Source organism: Xyrauchen texanus, chromosome 26, assembly GCF_025860055.1.
Source record: "Xyrauchen texanus isolate HMW12.3.18 chromosome 26, RBS_HiC_50CHRs, whole genome shotgun sequence".
NCBI lineage: Eukaryota > Metazoa > Chordata > Actinopteri > Cypriniformes > Catostomidae > Xyrauchen > Xyrauchen texanus.
This window is the reverse complement of record NC_068301.1, coordinates 23,924,210-23,938,758: the sequence shown is the minus strand read 5'-3', so window position 1 is coordinate 23,938,758 and position 14,549 is coordinate 23,924,210. Positions and strand designations below refer to the sequence as shown.

General features: G+C 40.5%; 1 protein-coding gene across 3 annotated transcripts in view; it reads right to left on the bottom strand.

Moving 5' to 3' along the window:
* Nucleotides 1-14,549, bottom strand: part of LOC127619560 (alpha-catulin-like) — a 102,940-nt gene that overhangs the window by 57,750 nt on the left and 30,641 nt on the right. The gene's annotated exons all lie outside the window — the stretch shown is intronic.

Genomic DNA, 14,549 nt, shown 5'->3' with positions numbered 1-14,549 from the left:
TGTAAAGCATACCCCCTGCTCAGGGTAGTCAAAAACCAAAAAGGTCGAAACACCTTGAGCATCGTCAGCAGCATGGGGCCTCTGAGGGCTCTGAGGCTATGGAGTAATATGCTGGTGGAACCGTTGTTCTGCCATGTATAGCGATGGCAAGCTTGCGCTGTTGGCACTTCAAAGGCAGAATTGCGCTGCACCTGTGTCAGCTGGTGAGTGGACTCATTTTGAGGTCCCACAGAGTCTTCTTACAATCCTCAGGCAGTTTCGCCTGAGCAAGACACACTTGGCAGCGGGCTGCCAGAAGTGTGGCGGTAAGAGTACCTAGTACACGGGTCACATGGCACATAGTCAGAAGAGCTGTCTGCAGGAACTGAGAAACTGAGGGGTCAAAGATTGCGTTGAGTTCTTTGAGTTAAGAGACGCTTCCCCAATTACTTTATTTGAACTATCCTCCTGTGCTATAGATACAGGAGTGGCAGGCGTCACAGGCTGAAGTGATTGAAGGAGACGTTTTAGCTCTGACATCTCAGAAGAAAGGACAGCAACTGTCTAAGAAAGTGAATTCTCTTTCATACAATCGCTCCATGAATTTGCCCTTTTCTTAGATGGGGGGTCACCGGCTGCCGCAGACGTACGTTTCCGAGTCCGTGTGGTGGGGGTAGCTCTGACTTCCCGAGTTTCACTGTTGAACTAGGGAATACAATTCCTCCGGATAAAACTGGAAGGCAGTGCATCTTAAAAAATATATACATCGATAATTTTTACGTGTTGAATTGATGACTTCGTCTTGTTGGTGATTTGATCGATACAATGATCCAGATCGATGGATCGTTACACCCTTAGTCTCAGGACATTTCAGATAATGAAAAAAATGTGACTTATATTCTGTAAAATATAATACTTTTCTTAAGAATTTCAGAAAGATTCTGAAGATTCTTGATCTATTGATACAGAAAGCAAACTGACACGGTGTCATATTTGAGTGTTCCTGTTTCATGATTAGATTCATGTTCATGTTTTCAGGTCTTTTATTTTGAAATTAGTTAACTTCCTTGTCTAGTCATGTGATATCCTGTTTTCCTCATGTTCAAGTGTCTTGTTCTCACTGGTTTATTGTCTTGTTAACTTTTTATCAGTCTTGTCTTGTCATTGGTTGCTATTGTCATGTGTTTACCCTCGTCCATGTATTTAAACCCTATGTTCTCTAGTCCTTGTTTGAGTATTGTAGGTGTAATATCGCATTGATGTTTGTAACAGTCAAGTCTTGGATTCACGTTTGTATACCAGCTCTGTAAACAAATCTGCACTTGGGTTCTCATCTTCTCTTCAGCCAGCCTGCCTAAACATTACAGAATACTCGACCGACATGAACCCAGCAGTCAAATATTTGCGACTTCATCAGGGGAATCGTCCCCTTGAGGATTATGTTTCAGATTTTTGTGGACTTTATTACCATGTGAATTTTAATGACATTGCCTTAAAATACTAATTTCGATGTGGTTTAAATGAGTCTCTGTATTCCCTGATGCCCGGTGACAAAATTCCATGAACTCAGGAAAAATACATCAACTATGCGCTGTGTCTCAGTGGTCCACTGTTTACTGTGCAACCCTTCTATAATGGCCGACATCTCCGAGATAGCGCCCATGCCTACCATGGTCAACGAGCCAGTGCCTGAAGCCTCGTCCTTCCCAGAGCCAGAGCCTGAAGCCTTGTCCGTCCCAGAGCCAGAGCCTGAAGCCTTGTCCGTCCCAGAGCCAGAGCCTGAAGCCTTGTGCGTCCCAGAGCCAGAGCCTGAAGCCTTGTGCGTCCCAGAGCCAGAGCCTGAAGCCTTGTGCGTCCCAGAGCCAGAGCCTGAAGCCTTGTGCGTCCCAGAGCCAGTGCCTGAAGCCTTGTGCATCCCAGAGCCAGTGCCTGAAGCCTTGTGCGTCCCAGAGCCAGTGCCTGAAGCCTTGTGCGTCCCAGAGCCAGTGCCTGAAGCCTTGTGCGTCCCAGAGTCAGTGCCCCCAGTTGCTGCGGCTCCACCTCCTAAGACTTCATCGGACCCTACTTCTTTCTGGAGCCGCCTGCCAAACTGCCAGACCCCGCTCCCTTCCTTGAGCCACTTCTCTGGCCACTGGCTTCACCATGGTCTCCTGCTCCATGCCGGTCTCTGGGCCCTTCACCTGCTCCCCATGGCCTTCTGTAGTCATGTCTGGTCTGCCATAGTTTACCGGCCCTCCATTAGATCCCTGGTGGCCTGCAGCACCACCTAGTCCCCCTATTTAGCTCCCTCATGAACTTTTTTATTTTTTATTTGGGCGTCAGGAGCCACCCGTAGAGGGGGGATATGTAACATTTTTGTGTGTTCTTGTTTCTTGTTTAGATTCATGTTCATGTTTTAAGGTCTTTTATTTTGAAATTAGTTAACTTCCTTGTATAGTCCATTTTTTTATTCTTATTCTTCTATGTAAAGCACTTTGAATTACCATTGTGTATGAAATGTGCTATATAAATAAACTTGCCTTGCCTTGCCTTGCATGTGATATCCTGTTTCCCTCTTGTTCATGTGTTTTGTTCTCATTGGTTTATTGTCTTGTTAACTTGTTATCAGTCTTTTCATTGGTTAATGTTTTAGTAGTCTTATTATCTTGTTATTAGTTAGGTCTTGTCATTGGTTGTCATTGTCGTGTGTTTACCCTTGTGCAGGCATTTATACCCTCATGTTCTCTAGTCCTTGGTCGAGTACTGTAGGTGTAACCGTTTTGTTGTTTGAACTGCACTTGGGCTCCCACACATCTTTATCTCGTCTAGTCTTTTGGAATTGTGGCATCTCCGTAAGTTATTCACAAAACTTGTCTATTTGAAAGCTCAAACAGGTCCATTGTTATAATCATATTTACAGCAGCTTGCTGTACTAGTCAATAAAGCCTCCTCCTGTCTAATTGCTAAAAGGACTTCAGGGATCCCTTTACAATAACTAACAATGTTCAGACAACTATGGCCCGACTGAGGAATAGATTCATTCCTCCCCCACAGACACCGTGGATAAGTCAAAACAGAGGGGCTTGTGCTAAGGTACCATGGGATATTGCTGAACAAAGACTCACTGAGCCATACCCATATGCTCATTACTGTACAATATGTGGCTAAAGCTGAACAGACAGAGTGCCAAACATGAATCCAGAATACATATGTTCTCAGAAATCACAACATTAACAAGAACAAATATAGTCTTAGCCATTAAACTTGCAACAAAACAAAAGAGGAAGTCATGAATCCAGCTACCCTGCTGAAAACACAAGTATAGCTGGTCACCAGCATAGGTTATGTTTTGCATGCTGGTGTGCTGGTATGCTGGTGTCCCCTGCAGGCTTCTTTGCTAGCTTAACTAGCAAGGCCAGCTTCACCAGAAAGATTGTGCTGATCAACCAGCTTCACTAGAGACGTTTTCTGGTGAACAGCACGTGTATATTGGTCCAACCAGCTACACCAGCACCTAACCAGTATAAAACAGAACTACCATGGAAATTCTTTGGTTGGTCTAAACTGGTCTTTTTCTCAGCAGGTAATAAACAAATTAGGCTTTTGTACCTTGGTAGGGAAGAACAAGCATACTGTATCAAACCATGTATTATAGGAAATCTTCAGGCTCAACATAAAGTCAATGCTGAGGAACACCACATTGCTTTGCATGCATTCATGCCAATTTATCCTTTAATATGCCTGACAGGTTATATCATGGTGGCCTTAGATTTGGTGGATTAGGTGGGACCACAATTTCCCAGGCTTGGAAAATTGTATCATGTATAAAAAAAAAAAAAAGACATCAGGACCGTGAAAATGTATTTGCAGATGTAGCAGATCTTAAGAACTACTGAAGTTCATGTGGAGCAGAAATTAATCAAAAAGTTTCCTTTTATACCTTTAAGGAGTTTGAGTTTAATGCAGTTAACCGATGAGACACTGTGCTCCATCACACAGATGTACTATTTGAAAAAGCAGGCATGATGGTTAAAGTTCTCTTTTATCTGTGTTTGCAGACTACATCTGAGCCGATATGACAGGAATGGCAGAAAAGTGTGGTCTCTCCTACCTGGGAACTTAACACTGCAGACATCCAGGGCTGCTTTTCATTGTGATTTAACACAGATGCGCCTTAGCGGAGATGAATGAGGAGGGAAATGGGAAGATGAACTACATAGTGCTCTTGGAATGCTGTGGCTAATACTATCCAAGGATTGGTGTGCTTTGTGCCCTGACAAGAATCACTGGCTGCACAACAGCACGCGTGTCAAACTGGCTGGAAATGTGTTTAACTCAATTTTACCCACACCCACTTCATCAACACCATCTGTTAAAACAGGACATGTGATTTTATGCATTGTGTTGGAGTGTTACTGTTCACTATAAGAGGTTGAAATGTTTAAGTCAACATCCAGTATCAATAGATGCCAATTAGAAGACTTAATTTAAAGTGACATACAGTAAACTAAACACAAGGACAATACTAGAGGCAGAGGTGGGGGACTCAAGCTACATGACTTGACTCAAGTCTGACTCAAGTCGCAAATTAAAGGACTTGCTTGACCAAATGAAGAAAATGACTTGTCTTGACTTAGACTTGAGATCCAGCAACTTGAGACTTGACTTGACTTGAACTGAATGACTTGACAATGCTTTGAATGTTTTTTTATTATTATTATTGTTTTCAATAACTTATTATAAACAGTAATGAAATGCATTTAAAAAAATATTGCAACATCAATTAATTCATTTGCAAAATCGAAGCCTGCCAGCATCACTGATCTGTATCTGCATCTGCATCTACGCAGTTAACGCTGTACTCACAACGAGCCAAAATAACAGATGATTGTTGAATTCCCAAAATAATCTCCTTTGGATATAAAAATTTCGAAATTGACCGTGTGAATAAAAAAGTATGAAAATATGTGTAAAACAGTTAAAGGATGGGCAAGGTGGAGGCAAGAACCAGCTTGTCAACGTAAATCATAATTTAATAAAAACTCAAACCAAAAGCACAAACATAACCACACACATGACGGACATGCCCGTAATTCTCTCTCTCTCAAACCATCGTCACCGGCCGCCTTTATCCCTCGCACGCCTCATCAGGCCAATTGGGGACCGGGCGCGCGATATTCCGTCCCGGCCCCACCCCCCTCCGCTCCACACTCCTCCCGCCGTTATCTCAGGCCGGGGTGCCACCGGCATGACGTACATCCCCCCTATCCCTGGGGCGGGGTGTATCTTGCATCCCGTGTGGTCATCTCAGTTCTGGACATTCTGCAGGAAAAATTGTCAGCAGGCACATGCCTGCCACTCTCAGGGTTTACGTGGCCGCTCTATCGGCTTGCCACGCCTTGATTGACGGGGTGCTGTTGGGGAGACATACTCTGCTTGCTCGCTTCGTTCGTGGAGCCATGCAACTGAGACCTCCTGCTTGGACCAGGATCCCTTCATGGGACTTAGCAATAGTCCTTGAGGGTCTGGTTGAGTCCCCCTTCGAACCTCTAGAGTCAGCGTCTGATAAACTTATAAACTAGACTCTCAAGATGGTTTTTCTTATGGCAATTACTTCTCTAAAAAGAATTGGGGATCTACAGGCTCTGTCTGTTTTGCCAGCCTGCTTCGATTTTGCCCCAGGAATGGCTAAAGCAATTTTTCACCCTCATCATGACTACCTGCCTAAGGTTCCTTTCTCAACTGTACATCCGGTCACTCTTGAAGCCTTCGGCTCCCCGCCATTTACAACGCCGGAGCAGGAAAGACTTCACAGACTTTGTCCATTCCGTGCCCTTCAGACTTATGTCCATCGCACTAGCCAGTGGCTTAAGTCAGGGCAACTATTCTTTGCCATGGGGGCCGCAACAGGGGGCTTGCTGCCACCATGCAGACTATGTTGCATTGGGTAAGGGACGCTATTGCCCTGGCCTACGAGGCACGTGGTCACCAGCAGAGGCTATAAATTCTGGTAAATTTCAATCATGTGTTGCACACATATTAACAGCTGGTCAAACCTAAATTTGTTCCCAATGTGCTAAGTCAGCGCAGCATCTCGTTCCGCTATTATCAGGGAACAGGGGTTACAGTTAAATAATCTGAGATGTTTTCAACTGTGATGGACCGATATATCGGCCAGGCCGATTAATAGGCCAGTATTTGTCCATTTGGCCATGTAGCTCAATTGGTAGAGCATGGCGCTAGCAACGGCAAGATTATGGGTTTGATTCCCAGGGAACGTACAAACTGATACAATGTATACCTTGAATGCACTGTAAGTCACTTTGCATAAAAGTATCTCCCAAATGTATAATGTAAATTAATAAATAGACTTGCAATATATAAGTGTTTGTTTCACTTTAGAAATTTTCTGTAAATCTGATTTGCTTTCATTAAATTGTATTATGTGATTTAGCATTTATATTGGCCATCGGCCATCTTGCTTTCTATATATTGGTATCAGCATCTGCCATTGAAAAAACAATATTGGTCGACCACTACTGACTGTTATTTTTCACTTTTCACAATCTAATCAATTCCCAATTTATAAAATCGAGTCACAAAAAATATTTTGTTTTCTTTTAAGTTGCACTTTTAAAAAAAATTAGCTGCTTATGTTGCTTCATATTGTCTTCAGTATTATAATTCTCCAACCATGAGCCAGTGTGGTTATGTGCTGAATCCCGCCCCATAATAGCAGGAAAAAAAATAATATTATCTCATGTTGTCTTTACAACACATTATTGCATTGGTCTTATTGTTTGGTTGAGAAGTGTCAATTTTAAGAAATCTGAAATTGTACCAGTACTAAGTCATTGCTCGCTGATAAAAAGCTGTCCAATCTTTTTGCAATGCTCTTTCTCACAGCTCTTCACTCATTCAGCAGATTCAACAGAGCACAATAAAGCCTTTGTATTGTGCAGCGCTCCGATGTAAGCATGATTACTGAGTCGAGAGGGAGGGAGCAGGACACGTGACTTCTCACTGAAACTTCTCTCACAAAGACCAAAAGCACACAATGACTCTGACCTTGTCATTACTAGAAGAGTAAGCCATTAAAGGGCAAAGGTGAGGTATATTAAGGCAGAACACTCCTGAGGTGCACTATGAGGTGAGTTTGTATGACTGGTTAAACACTGCACAACACTGCACAGTTATCTGAAGTGCTACAAATGTAGCTTGATGTTTATGTGCATTTTTTTTTAACCTCAAAATGTTAAAACTTATTTCTGTTTTTATTTTTTTATTGCTATTTTTTGTCATTATATAATTTTGCAATGGTATTCTAACAAACCTCTAACCTTAAATGTAGTTTTTGCACACCGAATGCACATTTTCACTGTGATTTCTCACATAACATTCACACCTGGAGCAAACATTCACGTGCTGACAAAGCGCGTTTTATTTTACGGTGAGTTTATAGATTTATTTTTCTTCACATTGGATTGCATGTCAGAAGCTGCTGCAGTTACCAAAACCAGTGAACCTGGTGGTGCTAAATCTCAGAAAGCAGTTTTGACCACCGACATTAAACACTAAAGTAACTCATGGAAGAAATCCTGAACCAGCAGTGGGAATGTTTATTTTATTTGCATCAAATTATTTAAAAACTGAAAAAAAAAAAAAAAATCTCATATGGGTTCTCTTAACATTTAAATGATACTACTGCATCACTGCCTTTTATCCCCATTAAAAAGGCTCTCTGATCTTATGTGGATTGTCTTCATTATAGTTTATTACAGATTTCTGAATTTGTTTGTGTTCTGAACATGAATCATAACTCAAATCATGCGGCTCGTTGAAAGAGGTGTGCCATTACTTTCCTAAGTCATCAAACTAACAATTTTAGCCTGGCGGATGATAAAAAAGACAAGATGTACATTGAAAAAGGGACCTGAGCCATATCTAGGTACCAGAATAATATAGATTTGGGTGGGGGCTCTTTTGATTTGGGCCAGTAAGCAATTACTTGGCTGGCAAGTAATCAGCCAGAATACTTTAGTAACAGTGTTGCAACACACTGAGGACCACCCACAAATCATTAGCATTTGGCGGTTAGTTTTGCTAACTAATATTCCTTCAGAAAATGTTAAAATCTCGCCATTATGGACTAAATTATTATTTCTTTTCACATCCACATTTAGCAAATCTTTGGTGTGATTCTCATGAGAAGTCTCCTTCTCACCCACTAACAGCTTGGCTGAAAGTGAGAGGTCACGTATGGTACATGAAACCATTTTTGCCTCCAGCTTTGACAAAGATGATGGCTGAGTCCTTAAGAGTTCATGCACCAGGTATCCCAATATATGGTGCAAATGAGCATACATTTCCAGTTCGCTGCACACCTGGCATGCAGCATTTTCATCTGTACAGCAGTGAGCTGTAAGATGAAATTAGTGTTCATGAAGTGAACATGTGTTCATGAAGCCACGTTCAAACCTGTATAGGGGAGGACGCAAGCCGAAACAACTGATTACATATTTTCATGGTCTCCCGCGCAATGATCAATACTGACATGCTCCAAACAGACACTTAATGTGTTTCATAGGGCTTTTGTTTGTGGTATGCTGGTGAAGCTGAGTTGTCAGTCAAGAGAAACATAAACAGTGTACAAAACAGGTTCCATTTTATGTCTTGGCACAGGACACTCTGATGGACCACCAACTGAGATTTCTAATCGTGCATTAAATGAGAAATTATAAACACCTGTGCTGAAAAGACCAACTTAACCCAGCATAAATATCCATGATGGTCCAGACTGGTTTATATTGGTTAGTTCTGGTCAACCTGGTGAACCAGCATTTAACAGATGTTCACCAGCATGTCCTACCTCGTGAAGCTGGTAAAGCAGCATGCACTTTCAAGTGAAACCTTGCTGGTCAAGCTAATTAAGAAGCCTGTTGGGGACACCAGCATCCAAAATACAACAACTGCCATTGACCAGTTATGCCCGTCTTTCTAGCAGAGAAAGATGCAACTTCTGATTTGTTCTGCTCTGGAAGCAGATGCACTCAGTAACTCTGTTATTTCTTTAGAAAAGTCCAAAAAAGAGGTTTAGCAGTGGCCTTTTAGTCAGTGCGAGTCATCAGACATATTGGCCTAGGTCATGTTCCCATCCTCTTCACTTCGATTTCCTTCTAGTCTTTATTGGTTGCTTGCCATCAATAAAATGTTGGGGGGAAGGGGGGCGGGGGCTTGGCTAAACTGAGACCCTACAAATGGAGAGCCACTAAAGGAAGTTGCTGCTCTTTGCTCCCTGGACCAGGTGAGGAAAATGTCTAGTGGCCAGACAGAACGGGACTTCCCTCTGCACTTCCCAGACCTTAACTATGTCCCGACACCGCAGGAACACCGTTTGTCATTTCAGTTCTTCATCATACTCCCCTGGAAACTTGGGTTTAATGTTTTTTTATTATTGTTAAAAAATAAAATATTTCTCTGAGGCCTAATGCCAAAGCCACTGTATCTGTGCTCACCCCACCACAAATGCTTAAACAGACACAAGGCACAATCAATGGTACTACAAATGCACATTTTTCCTTAAATTAATGTTAATGTTAATGTTAATGAAGCTTGCTTATCAGTTTCATTTGTAGCCAGCTGTAATCCATTTTGTGAAGGCTCCAGACCTTAAACTATAATGGTGCATGGAGTGTTATAGCATAGTGATTAACAATCAGGGCTGGTAACCAAAGGTAGTAGGTTCAAACTCCACAAGCGTTGATCCATGAAAAATCAGCATTAAGCACTGAACCCAAGGGGGACTGTTCGTCGATTTCGATAAAACCATCAGCTGAACAGCAAATTGGTCATTAGCTGTAAGAATTTGCAGAACAATGGGGCACAGAGAGGTACCCAATAAAATAAAGATATCAAGGGTCAACTTAGGCCATGCTGAACTACGTTGGAAATGGCAGGCCAGTTCCTAAGGAGAGATAAAACAATGTCGCACTGGAGTGTTCAGTGGTGACTCACTTCAGTGAGTGGGAAGAGGCTATTTCTGTTAAAATAGTATTAACAGAGGGAGAGGGGGGTTTCAGGACTTGTGCTTTACCCATTTTCTTCGGCTGTCATGCTCCATCATCTGCCAGGACTGTGGGCCATGAGGAAAGAAACCTCTTGTTTGATGGAAGGAGATTATTAAAGGGTTCATGACATATTCTTTTTAATAATTGAATTATCTTCCCTGAGGTCCAGTGATAATATCAGTACAGTTTTTTTGCATTTCATAAATTAGTAAAATGTGATAATTTGTCACCGTGTCTCTGGGCCTCTGTCTGAAACGCTCAGTTTTGGCCTCAGCATCTTCTCTAAACTTCAACGTAAATGCCCACTATTATGATTGGCTAACATCGCACAGCCCCTCAAATACATCCATATTTGAAACTCAATCAGAAGAGAATGAACAAGCAGGGTGAAACAAGACATGCACACACATACAGTTTTATCCTGAACAGAGGTGTACATCACCAGAAGCGCATCAAAATGGTCAAAGAAGTCCATCTATTGCATGTTTTCATACACCAACAATTAAAAATAGTGCTATTGGGCACAAGAATGCTTCCAGGACATGTTGTGCTCAAAACAGCAAGATGCAGCAGCTGAATGAAACAGAATGGGGTATCCTTTTCAGATTTGTAACTTGGCATCCCATCTTTTAAAAGTGCCACGAGAATGATGGGGGTCATTCAAGGAATTTTGTTCTTATCTTTTAGCTGAAATGAGCAGCGTCTGACCGCACTGAAAAGTTTGTATGAAATGCACATGGCAGTCCAACTGCACAGCTTCTCAGTTATTGATAAGTTGATTCTTATATAGCTAGATTCACATTCATCTTTAATGCCAGCAATTAATTATTGAGAAGAGCTTATCTTGTGCCCACAAGTCAGGTGAATGCACCAGAACTGGTAGGCACTGAGTAGAAAATGAATCAACAGCACTTTAGCTGTGTAAATGGTCTATTCTAACAGTAAATGGTTTAATGTTTAATAATCTGCAAGTGTCAAAGAAGCATAAAACAAAATTACTAAACATACCTGGGATCATACCAAAAATATTGCATTTTTTTTATTTGCTTAGGCATTTAAAGCCACTTGCAAAATGTACCATAATATTGACATGTTTTCTTTATACTTGGTCCATTGTGGCATTCTGGACATGTACCATATAATTCTTTGAAGTAGTGAGTAAATATTATAGTATATGAATACTGTAATCATTCAGTATAATAGTGTTCCTGTAAACTGTAGGAGCTTAGAGCTTGTGACACCATGGTCATGGGTTCCCAGGGGACACACAAACCTGTTCAAAATTCTATACCTGAATCAATCTTCTATAAGGCATGTAAATCACTTGCATATGCAACCAAATTTTGTACTGGACGACTATAAAATTGTCCTTTTAATACCCTTTCTGCCAATATTGTTAAAGAGACTATTTCAGCGATTTATATATATATCAATGTAAACTCAGAGTAAATAGTAAACATTATGCATATAAACAACAAACATGTAACAAAATTTGTAATAAAAGCAGTCCTTTTCATAAGAGGAGAGTGAGGTTTTATTGCTAATGTATGATAAACAGCTCTCATCAAAGAATAACCTTTTACCTAACAAAATCCAATTACTGTGGTCTAATACTGACTAGAGTCATCTTACAGCTTTTCCACAAACAATAAGGCCATTATACTCTTTGTCTTTCCTTTATTGGGGCTATAAACACTGTGTAAAAATGTTAATTCAAAGCTTGTGATCACACTCTTCCAATAGTCGTCATCCAAACTCTTACCACAACATCCATATGTGTTTGAGAAGATTCATGAAATGAAGTACACTGCGTCTTTGTTTTCGTAAGGTGGTGTGGGTTTGTTTTATCATGTAAGAGGGTGTGTCCAACCTATAGATTCCCCTTGTCCCTGGCATTCTGTTCCCTATGACTATGTCTGGTTTTACTGTGGCCCTGAATTAAAAAAATTACATCAGTAAACAAAACTTTAAAGGAATAGGTACATCAGCAAAACTATAACTATAACTTCCAAATAACATGTCAAAGAAGAATGTAATATATCTTCGTATAAATGATGATGAAAGACCAAAAAGGATGTACAACACCCTAGGGTTAACTGATTTCTTTAAGGTTTTCATGGATACTAACAGTGCAACTCAATCCTGATCTATTTTTGTATTATTCATTATCACCCAGAGTGTCTGTATGTGTATAAGCCCAAACTACAATTATCACCTTGTTTTTATCATTTCCTTTGAACAAAATAGTAAAAGTATACTTCAAAAAGTGCATCTCTGTTAAATAAGGTGTCTGTTTTCCTCCCTGATCTTGAAGCTCCAGAAGACAGCTCTGGTGGTTGATTAAAAAATGCTCCGACCTCCACAATCAATTAGTTTTTCATTTCAATCCAATGTTTTTATGTGTTAATCTCATAGGAAATCAATTAAGATAGGCTGTAACTAGAAATGTATTATTGATATGAACTTAGTGTGATTGAGACAGCTGGTACTAAAATGTGATGGAGTAAAACAAAGATGTGCACTTGAGAAAATTAAAGCAAGCCAAAGTGATGTTAAAGGCCAGAGTGTAACATCTTCCATATGTGAGACAATGACAAAGAACCCTTTCTTAAGGGCTGTAACAGTTCACATACAATGCGTCTTTGCGCTACCAAAAAATGCTAGACGAATCACCGTAATCACCAATCACCTTTTTCGACAGTTGAAGTCTGTATTTATTTTGACACGGCATCTTAAAAACGTGGTGTTCCTGCATTAGAAGATAAAAAAAATTTAATAGAACTGTGTGGAGAGTGAACAAAGTGCAAAGTGCATTATTTCTATTATTGCGCTACTCATCTCCAAATAAAATTCCCAAAAAATTCAATCAGATATCCCAAATACTCACTCATCTTCCATTGGTCCAAAAAACAGATAGTCACAACTTAAACTCAAACCACTAATTGAGCCAAAGTTGCATGAGGCAACATGTCGGGATGATCAAACAAACAGAGCTATTTTTGAAAGTGCTACAGACCTACAGTGTTTACCCTTTTAGGGGGAATAAACCTATGAGTGGCTCACATATAGTTGACTCTGCACGTTAAGATAGGATCAGATTACATTCTTCACCTTTAATTTCATGCTTAAAAACATTTGATAGACTGCACGCCTGCTTCAATGAAGAAATTAATGATTAAGAGTTCAAATATAGCTGGAAGCAGGCTTTCGGTAAACAAAGCAAGGTGGACACATGCATTTGGCATTATTCTAAACAATTTTGAAGCAATTTGGGTAAATACTTTATAAGAGGTCTATTTTAAAGTTTGTTGTAAGAGCCACACTTCGTGCTGTCAAGTGGTGGCATTATGACCGTGACCCAAAATAGTCACATCCATGTGATTAGCAGACACTATATCTTAGGTGATGGAGTGGTCATTATATTGGGGATAGTCATTTAAAATGTTGGGTCGTAGCCGGAGTTATGATCGGCAGACAAATTATCCTTAGGGACTGGAAGTCGGCTGGGGCACCCTTATTTCAAGAGTGTTGTGGGGAGATGGGCAGGGTGGCAGCATGTTCAGGGGAAGGGGTTTAATGTATTTAATTGATTCCATATTTTATGTTGAGTTTTATGTTGTTTGTCTTGTTAATGAAAAGAAAGTTTTCAGGCTTGATGAAAACTATATATGTCTCAATTTTGGTGACTTCAGGTGAAAATGGGAGTGCTACAGAGGCAGTCTAGCACACCCATTTTAAATGGGGAGCTACAGAGACCACCCCCCACCCCAGCCCAGCCCTATTGGCCAATGACCGTGTGTGAAAAATTTCATGAAATATTATGTATGTCAATTGCCTCAAAAACACCCAAATATAGGAAGGAATAATACAATTGAATGCATTACCATGGAGACACTGTTTAAGATATCAAATATTGGAGTGGTGGTGGTATAGTGGGCTACAGCACATAACTGTTAACCAGAAGGTCGCCGGTTCGATCCCCACAGCCAACACCATTGTGTCCTTGAGCAAGGCACTTAATTCCAGGTTGCTCTGGGGGAATTGTCCCTGTAAGAAGTGCACTGTAAGTCGCTTTGGATAAAAGCGTCTGCCAAATGCATAAATGTAAATGTAAATGCAAATATCCCTTTTCAATATTACATCAGCAGTCTCTTGAAATTATTCTAAAGAATTTTGTAGCAATTAATGTAAACATAAGAGGGCTATTTCAAAGTCTGTTAAAATGTCATACTTCCTGCTGCCAGTTGGTGGTGCTATGACCGTGACCCATAATAGCCGCATAAATGTGATCAGCCCCCATTACCAAACATACAGCTGAACATTCATCAAAATAATACAATGCACACAGAAGATATAAGGAACTTCTTGTTTCAAATTTTTGCCCTTAATTTATTGCCTCACCATAGCAACACCATTGGATATATCAGAAATCATCAATTTCGCATCTTCAATGTCTTGGCATAAGGTTGTCTAAATTTTATAGATTTTTTATCTTTGTAACATATAAAGAAAAACATTTTGTGA